Genomic DNA, 9,864 nt, shown 5'->3' with positions numbered 1-9,864 from the left:
GGACGCCATAACTGATAAATGAAGCCAAAAGAGGTAATTTACATATTGCTATGCATTATTCATGCCGATAAATTCCGAACAACTTTGACAGGTGCATAGAAGAAAACACGCCAAGGACAGCTCACAATTGGTTAAGCTAATATAATTACATTAACCGTTTCTCTCAAAGTAGTGTTCGGTAGCTACAGACACAACTAGGGCGGAACTTGTGTTAAAGTGCTGTAATTTATATGTTCAACGAGTAAAAGCCGCTGCATCGGTATCATACATCTGTTCACACAAATAAGTCCTTGAAGCGATTGAGTATTTTCGTGGTGATTCTTAAGGCAACGTTGTTGTCATATTTTCAGCAACAGAAAACACATCGCCACATTTCATACCCATGTTGTTGAGTGGCTGGTACAAGTATTTGTTAAGTTTTCTGTGCTGTGTAAATTAACCTAATGTCTTGGTGATAAAGTCGTCCTTTGATTCTGAATAAATGAATTATCATTATTACCTCATAAAGCCACAATGGCCGACCAAAGTAAACAAAACTGCTTTATATTGTCTGATAATGTTAAAATACTGTTAATTAAGACTGTTTTCAATATTTTATCTCCTAAACTGAAATTATCACTGCACATTATTTATACGATATGATAAAGAGGTCACAAGTGCATGTGTGTTAAATAAATTTGATTTAGGAATTTCACTGAAAGTTTTGATTTACCATACATTGTAGGCTATGACTTTGGAAACTACGAAGTTGAAAGAGATAAAGTTTAAATTAAAGCAATTCATTAAAAATATCATTTAAATCTATCAACAAGCTGAATAGTCTGTATTGGCTAGTTCATATTCGTACAGGGCAATTTATTCAAAGGACAGAGAAGATAATAATTGGAGCTGACCAAATAGGAGGCATATAAGCACTGATTTATGAAACTTCGTTGTAAAGTGCAGACAGTTTTGTTAAGTCTCACAGACTGTCACTCACTAAATCAAAAATGAAGCAAACAAGTTTACTTAATTTTTTTTTTATTTAATCTCGAACCAACAGGTTGCCCCAATAACAGGTTTCGTTTGAAAATAAAAATATAATACAAAACGAAAAATATATAACACTTACAACGTAAACAAACAGACAGGAGAATTCACATAAAAAATCGGCAACACAGCGAAAGATACACAAAAATACATCCAGATACAAGTAATTATTCTGAAAAAAGGATCTTACATAATCCATGACGAACATTACTGAAGTTATTAAAAATATATAAATTTTGCTTGTTACAGATAGAATTAAAATATGTCTGAGATCGTGATAAAAATGAGTGTTTCAGGATATTCGTCGTACTGGTCAAAAAAGAACAGCACGACGCAAGGTAAAAGCAAGAACGTTAAAATGAATCTGTGCAAGAACATCTGGTACACTATAAACTGAGTGAAGGATTTTATAAAGAAAAAGAGTGTCTAAAATTTTTCGCCTGTTCTCCAATGTGGGAAGGCGAAATTTATAACACAGGTTACTATACTGAGCCTTTGAGTAAGCCATCGATGAACGGAAACAAAGATACTTGATAAATTTTATTTGGACTCTTCTAATTTCTTTATTAAATATAATTGATGAGGGGACCAGATGGGTGAGCAGTATTCAACGTGGCTTCTGACGTAGGAGACATACAATGTTTTTAAAATTTGATACGATTAAAATATTTACAAGAACGCTTGATAAATCCAAGAATTTTAAAAGCCTTTGAAACAACATGGTTAATGTGCATACTCCAGTTAAGTTTACTTGTTAAAAATACACCAAGGTCTTTTACAAAGTTGGTGCTTGACGAGATAAAACGAGAAAATATATGAGACACATCTGTTGACCCGGAAAAGTAGCTACCCCGGCTAATTCAATAGGACAGAGACGGTGAAAATCATGCTTACTCTAATAACTATAAAAAGAGCCCAAACAAGCGGTAGATCAGAGAAGTATTTTAGAAATTTGAGAGTCCGAATATCTGTCCACTTGGCTCATTCTACTCTTTTAAACATACTGTACGTGCACTGTAGAGCGGCTTCACTCAGCATTGTACACAACGGTACAGGTATGGACTAACTGGACGGAGGGATTTCGTTGCCATGTCAGCCGTGTCGAACTAAAAAAAGATTCGAGATGTCATGCAAGGTCAGACTTCCCCTACGTCATCAATTGTGCGTAGGATTTTTCTTCAGTTTTTTTGTTAGAAGTAACAATAAATATTCTCAATGACAACGTAAATCCTACCAATCCTAATTCTATCTTACCTATGAAGTATTTATCTTGATAAATGATCTATCTGATCTTGATGAGAGTTATTGTCTAATAAAAATGTTTCTTTGTTGACCAAAGTACAATTTAAAAAATACTGACCAGTGCAGTACCAACTTTTTTCTTCAATTCATCCCGTTTCTATGCTGATATTTAATTTAAAGTAGGCATTAGTAAAACTAATTGCTGCTGCAAATGTAAAGATATCAGGACTTCTTTGGATATGAAACTTATTTTATGTACACCATTAATCAGACTAATCACTGTTTGTTCCTTCTTTGGTTACAACTGACGCCCCTACAGAGTTAGACATCAATGCTGCTATCGCTCTCTGTTCAAAGTTCAACCCTTTGTTATGTTTTGACGAGATTTATATGCTAGAGAACTTGGATACCAGCATGTAGTGGCACATTATACATACAACTGTCTGGTACAGTTCATTTGCTATTCCTTGAAATTGAAGAAAATAAAAAAATCTGTAATAAATGACAACGAAATCATGAGAGTAGATCCGACTTCCGGTTACAAATGTACCTGGCGCTGCAAGCTAACGTAACCATTTTCAAAACACGTAGTCGACTCTATCCAAGGGAATACACGCTGTTTATAGTTTTAGCCTACTGTTTCTTTGTTGTTGTTTTTTTTGTTTTGGTTTTGTTTTGGGTTTTTTTTGTTTTTTGTTTTGGGGGAGAGAGAGAGAGAGAGAGAGAGAGAGAGAGAGAGAGAGAGAGAGAGAGAGAGAATCAAACCGGAAATTCCTGAAAAACTCTGTGTCCATTTTACAATGGCTTTGCTTTTACACAACTTCGTACAACAGGTATGAACAAACAAGGCATGGATATCTACGCTGCCCATTCAGCCATATGAAACTAATCAATAGGGGGTTTGTGAAGTTATACGTCATCAATGTGCACGGCTGTTGCTTTTGTGTAAATATACACACACAAACGACTGTGTGAATAACGCAAAACCGAAAAGATCTGAACCACAATTCTCCATGGGAGAACTTTTCACTGTGTGTGGAAAGTCATCCAAATATTAGTTCCAACTATACCAATATAGTGAACACACACATCATCGTAGTTCCCGTTTTCACATTTTCAAACGCCTTGTTGATCACAGAAAAATAGTCAAATTTGCATATTGACATGACTCTGTATGCTTTGACTGTGATGTCTTGCCTAGGTGACTGGGTACCGTACATTGTTAGTGCGATGCCGACAGAAAAGTTACTGAAATTAGTATTAATCGAAAACTTTATAATTTTATGTACCAAATTTCGAAAATGTCACAATAGTTAAAAGCAAAATTCGCAAAACTAACTATTATTTAGAAAAATTGAAACGCCATCAAAACATGTCACATTGTCGTTCTAATAAAGAAATCATATTTAAGACAATTTATTCGAAAAATATTTCAGTTTATTGACATCCTAATACCTTTTGTAGGGAAAGTAAATATCCATGCATGATCAAAAAGATGACGAGTTGACCTAATTTCAGTCAGAAGTACTTGGTTGTTTTAAGATATCGCACGATAAAGTGCGGATATATACAGCAAAAAACAGGATGGTTGGACAGTCTCATATACATTACGTTTACTTTTTTGTACGTCCCACACAAGTTTGTAGATACATTGTAGATAAAAAGAACCGCTCATTTGAGTGAAATACTACTAATGTATCCTTGTGTGTCTAGACAGATTGGCACCAGTACGTATACGTTGTATTATGGTTTGTTTAGCCAGAGTGCTGTCCTAATTAACTTCGGTCTCTACTATCAACTCAATAACTAATTTAGCTATTCCCTTGTGTGTTCTATCCAGACACTCAAATGAGTCAGTTCTTTTTATCTACAATGTTATCTACAAAACTTGTGTGCCACGTATAAAAAAGTAAACGTAACGTATATGAGACTGTTCAACCATCCTGTTTTTTGCTGTAGTTGCGAAGTTCACAGACTAAGGAAGTAAAACTTAAACATGGAATAAACAAGTCAACAAAGTGTGATGAATGTGGCAAGCTATAATAGTCCGACAAGATGGCTTGCAAGGACCAATCAGACCAGAGTAAGGTCTCCTTACATGACCTAGTCAGTGATAAAAATCGATAGACAGTGTCCTACGTGTCCGAAATACGGTAGACACTGTGGCCATCACATATTGTCAGCAGTCGCTCTGTAAGCTATCCTAGGGGAGTATTAATGAAAGCACACATTTGTTCTCGGTCTGTATTGCTGATATATTCGTATCCACTAACACGCTATCATTTAATGGAACAGAAATCGTCCTTCAAATTCAAGATCAAGGTATAAGTGGACGCCAAGGTCACGAAGTGAATTTCCAAATCGACAGTTATACGCAGGAGCTGTGCAAGATGACGACCAAGTTCACGTCATGACACTGGGTACTCACAATAAAAAGGTGTCGCACTGGCGTATGGTCATCAAGCCATAACTGAACAGCTATGCTGTTTAGTTTTTCCACTGGCTGATATGGCGTCTGCTGAGCGGGCGCAGACCAGTTGAAACAATAATACCTAGTTTCCTTTGTTCAAGTTCCTATCCAATATGAGCAGTTATGTCTGACCAAATAATTGTTTTTCGATGTTGCGTACCAATCACTCTGCCACGACTCAGTACTTAGGACCATATTGTGCGGGGGAAAATACAGTCACTATGTCTTCTGCTGTTACTTGTCTCTGTGGCAGTCCCCTGGCAAAGAGAAAGGAGTAAAAATCGAGAAGAAACAAAACGCAAAATCAAAAGAGTCAATAGTATACCCAGAGATATATCTAGGTGTACCGGTAGGCTCTTGGATAAACTGTCGTCGAGCCAGTATGAGTAAAGCGGAAGCTGTATAATCATGATAATGGAGAAAGACAATTTATGAATGGCTGTTACCAACGGAAAGAAACCGACGAAATAACGCATGGATTATATGTTAACAGTACTCTCGATAGGCTTTTAATGATAATGCATGTGGTGGTTCATCCGGATTCATTAACTGTACATTCATGTCTAACTACTCCCTTGTTCAATTTGTCAATACCGCTCGTACTTGTGCCGTGTCCAATATTATTTGTTCACAACTGAATTACAATGGAAGTCAAGACTTGGCCTTATTTGTGAGTACATCCAAACATATTGGGGTTTTGTTATGTGTCTACACGAGCAAACTTTGACATTCATAGAATACGGCAATCACACCGCGCTTCTTCCCACACATGAGCATGTTCCTCAGGCCTCATTCGTCAAATATTTGACAATTCAAAAGATACACAAAATCTTGACTTAGAACCCTATTCTTATAAGTATATGACAGAAAAATATTGTCAGTCGACATAGAAAGAGACAACGATTATATATGCAGCGTCACCTAAGGGACTTGTCAGTTTGTTTTGTTTTGTTTTTTGGGTTTTTTTTTGTTTTTTTTTTTGGAGAGTTGATCCATGGGGTGTCATCCTGTTTCTGACTTGGCTAAGGGATGGTCAACGTGGTTTTGAAATGCTCAATAGGGGCCATTGTGGTTTTGAAATTTGGCAAGGGCTCATAATTACATAAAATGCATCATACCAGCTACGAATTGCATCATAAGTTTGCAGTTGTTGGCACGCCATTTATGTGCTATTTAACTTTAATATGTCGCAGATATATATCAGAGAAATGTGGATGTTTATTCAAACTGAAAGTTCTGCTTTTAAGAGCATCATACAAGCAAAAAATGTATCATCCAGTCACAGTTTTCGGCGTGCCTTTCTAGGCGCATAACTTTAATGTATCAGAGATGTATATATCAGGGATATCAGGATGTTTGCGATTTGAAAATCTGTTTTGCGATGAGTACTCATCATTATGAAATATACAGTCTATATATAAAGTATGGCAAAGAACTGACAAGCCCTAAATACGTTATTTCAATTCGAAACACATTTAACGAGTAAAAAACACTCAAAAACTAGCATACCTGTTTCCAGTGGACAATCAGCTTAAACGTCACAGATCCTTTGAAGAATATGAAGACACAACACGTTCAACCTTTTTAGTTTCGGTTTCAGTATCGAGGAAAAAAATCGAGTTGTTTGCAGTGTATTGTAATATCTGTATCTAAACGGAGGGACTGGACGACTCGAAATTCACTGAGGGATGGAAGCGAATACCTTCAAGGCCGCTAAGAATTGACTTCACTCATCTCCGTGTCCTTGGATGTAAACACGCCTATCGGAAATACAGTTTTTGGCTTTCTAGTTCACAGGTATCTCAGACACTGTCCACTAGCTTCAAAGACAAATGTGATATTTCTCGTAAATGAAAGTTTTATTATGTGAGGGACTACTTTATAGGCATAAATTTCAGCAGTACCAGGGCAGCTGTTTTCTTTGTTTGCTTCAATGTTTGTTTTCCCTCAAAGCAACTGTCGAAAACTTGCTTTTACAACCCTAAAGCGCCCCATCACATAGTAGCGAGGATTAGTGTAATGTCGGATGACTACTTTTTTCAACGAACTGTCAATTCCAGCTAAGATATCAACTGAACAATGGGTTTTTTCTGCTTTACTGTTAATTAACTTAATGGTTCATTAATTATGGATGGAGACAAAAACGAGTAAAAAATACGGATGCATAAACCTATACGGTGATCTATGGCAAGATAAAGCTCACATATACACTGAAACAGCTTCAGCTATTATTTTCGCAACTCTGAAAAGATGTCCTATTTTCACAATATAAGGGCACATTTTTCGCTTTGCATGGCTCAACACCTTTGTTTCGTACGGTATGCCATTGTGTCAGCCGTCACAGATCACTGCCGTGGAATCAGACAGACACAGAATTCTCAGTATTTCGTCTATTTTTAGTGAGCACAGCTACAAAATTTAGGTCAACTGCCATATTTTATTATAAAGGTCTCCTACTTTACCTGCTCAATCGGGGTATTTATTACTCAAATAAACCAAGGCTGCGTGGCAATTGATTTGGAAAGCTTAGGGACCGAGCACAATTAACGGCGGGGGGGGCGCGAAAGAGAAAATGGGGGGCCACGAAAAAAAATGAGTGTTCTTGGGGTGGGCCATGAAAATTCCAGGGAAGGTAAGGGGTGGGCCACCAAAATTTTTACACCATGACAGACAGAGAATATTTTTCAGCATTTTTGTTCCTTGTTGAAGCTGGAGTTCCTTGTTAAACTTCTTGTAGCATGATGAAATACCAAGTCTTAACCCTTTCACCACCATGGTTTGTCCCAAATCCATTGTTTTCTATGGTAAAGTTGGACCTGTATACAGGGAACTGGGGGTGAAAGGGTTAAACCTCACAATGCAGTTGTTATGTGTAAAATGAGCAATATTATTATTGAAAATTGACTTCATTTGTCAACAATAATAATGGTTGGTAATGATACAGAGGCTAGGTTGAAACTGGTTATAACAGCACTGAATGAACTTGTAGATTGTTTATAAGGTATTTGGTAATTTCATCATTCTTTGAGATTAAAATAGCACAACACAATCCCTTACAAAACTGAACTGCCTATTAGCCAGTCCACATAACTGTGTGGAACAGGTGGCATGGCTATTTGAGGAAAAATAGGCAGTCCATAGCAGTCCAACCTGCCACATGCCAGTATTGGAAATATGACATGTTAAAATTTGAACATTCATCACAAGCTATGCATGTGAAATCAGGCTCAGCCATGTGAAGTAACCATTCATTAGCAGTCCTATTGAAATAATGATAGAAGGGAAGATTGTCAATGGATTGAATGGTAGCTTACACATGTGCAAGAAAGAAGTTTAATTTTCATGCGGTACTCGCCGTGCCATGTCCGAGGCGGAGGGTCACGTGACTGCATGCGAGCGCGCGTGGCCACCAAATTCTCGCCACAAAAGGTATAGCTTAGGTATCTCTTTGGTATACCAGAGGTATACCAAATCACTTCTGGTATACTCCTGGTATACCAGATGAGTACCTATTTTCAAGGTCGATTTTTTATACAGTGTACCAAAGCTGTACCTCAGTAATCAGGTATAAATCAGGTATACCTAACATGTACAAGTTTATTTTAGGTTGGAAACAGGTAGTACCTATTATGTACCTCTTTTACTATGTATGGTCAAGTTGAAGACTGGTATACCAGAAATATACCAATCCGTAACTTAGTATTTTTTTGCCATGCCAGTCTGATTGTACAGTGCATGTCGATGAAAACTCTTGTGATATATACCTGAAATGTCTCTGCCTGTTTGACTGATTCCTATATTATTGTTGCAAATATGAAGTAACTGTATTTCATTACCAGGCAGTACAGTGTGTGACCGGTCATATTCAAGCAATGCAAAATTTATCTTTCATTTGTATTCATTTATTATTTAAAAACCCTTTGAACCACTTATAATTAAATTGTAAACACAAATCTGCTCCTAAAAATCGATACAGCTCAGCAAAATTGCTATTTTAGGATGGGTGCATGAGTGCATGCGTAGTGACATTAACTATATGTCATTTAATTTGGTTGGGTAAATCATGGTTTGATCAACAGCAGAATTTTTCGGAAAACAAATTATTAAAACAGGGACTTGTCTGTCTTGCAAGTCTAGCCCTGTAGTTATTCTCATAATATTTTCACACCAACATTATAATGCAGTTTCAAACGAAAAGATGTTTAATTACCTTTATCTGTATGTGTACCTCTTTGTAAATGAGCAGCACGGACAGGTCGTAGAGTTTTAATCAATACCGCAAACTTGTACTTTACAAATGTCGACAGACGAGAACTTTTCATTTAAGAAACAGACAAGTTAATGTCGATGCATGCATTCAATGTCTAAAGCAAGGACCCGTTACCTCCAAGCACAGCATGTGACCGCGGTCGTATTACAACTCTGAGCAAAAGATCCGTACAGTCATTTTAGGATGCCCTTCATGGTAGTCTGCTGTCTCCCTGCAGCGATGTCCCTAACAAAATCTAGCCATCTGATGACATGGATTAAGGTGAAGGCTTTTATCTATGTTTTCAGCATCAGAGCTATTGCCGATCACACATTTGAGGTTTAGGATACTACATCCCGAGCTGCTAAACGAAAATCCAGTATGCTACTTTGCCGATGTCCAACGCGTTTTGTTTTGCCGCGGCCCAGCTGTGAGCAGCCATCATGTTTACTCTCAGGTCACGGGTTCATCAAGTTCAGTTCGCGCATTGATATTGATTCTTCGTGCTGAAAGAATTTTACTCTCTTCGTAGTCTTTCTATCATTCAAATCAACCATTTTTATTCGTGTAATAAATTGATTGCTATATTAATATGAAACATAACAGATTTGTGCAGATGTAGAGTCAAGTCCATGCGTTTAAAAATGGAACTATTTTATCGATCGCGTAATGATTTATAGATAGCACTTCCGTGAATGTCATGAGGCTCAATCGGCGCGAATTTAGATTTTAGTGTTGTCGGCTGTGTATTTGCGATCAGGGAGTCATCTGATGGACAATTTTGTGATCTTTCTATGGAATTACCATCCAAATGATATCATAGTGTCGCAAAAACGTGTATACAGTACCAGGGACAGACAGAGTTCAAAATTTG

This window comes from Ptychodera flava, chromosome 2, assembly GCF_041260155.1.
Source record: "Ptychodera flava strain L36383 chromosome 2, AS_Pfla_20210202, whole genome shotgun sequence".
In the NCBI taxonomy this organism is placed as follows: domain Eukaryota; kingdom Metazoa; phylum Hemichordata; class Enteropneusta; family Ptychoderidae; genus Ptychodera; species Ptychodera flava.
Note: the sequence above shows the minus strand (reverse complement) of the source record.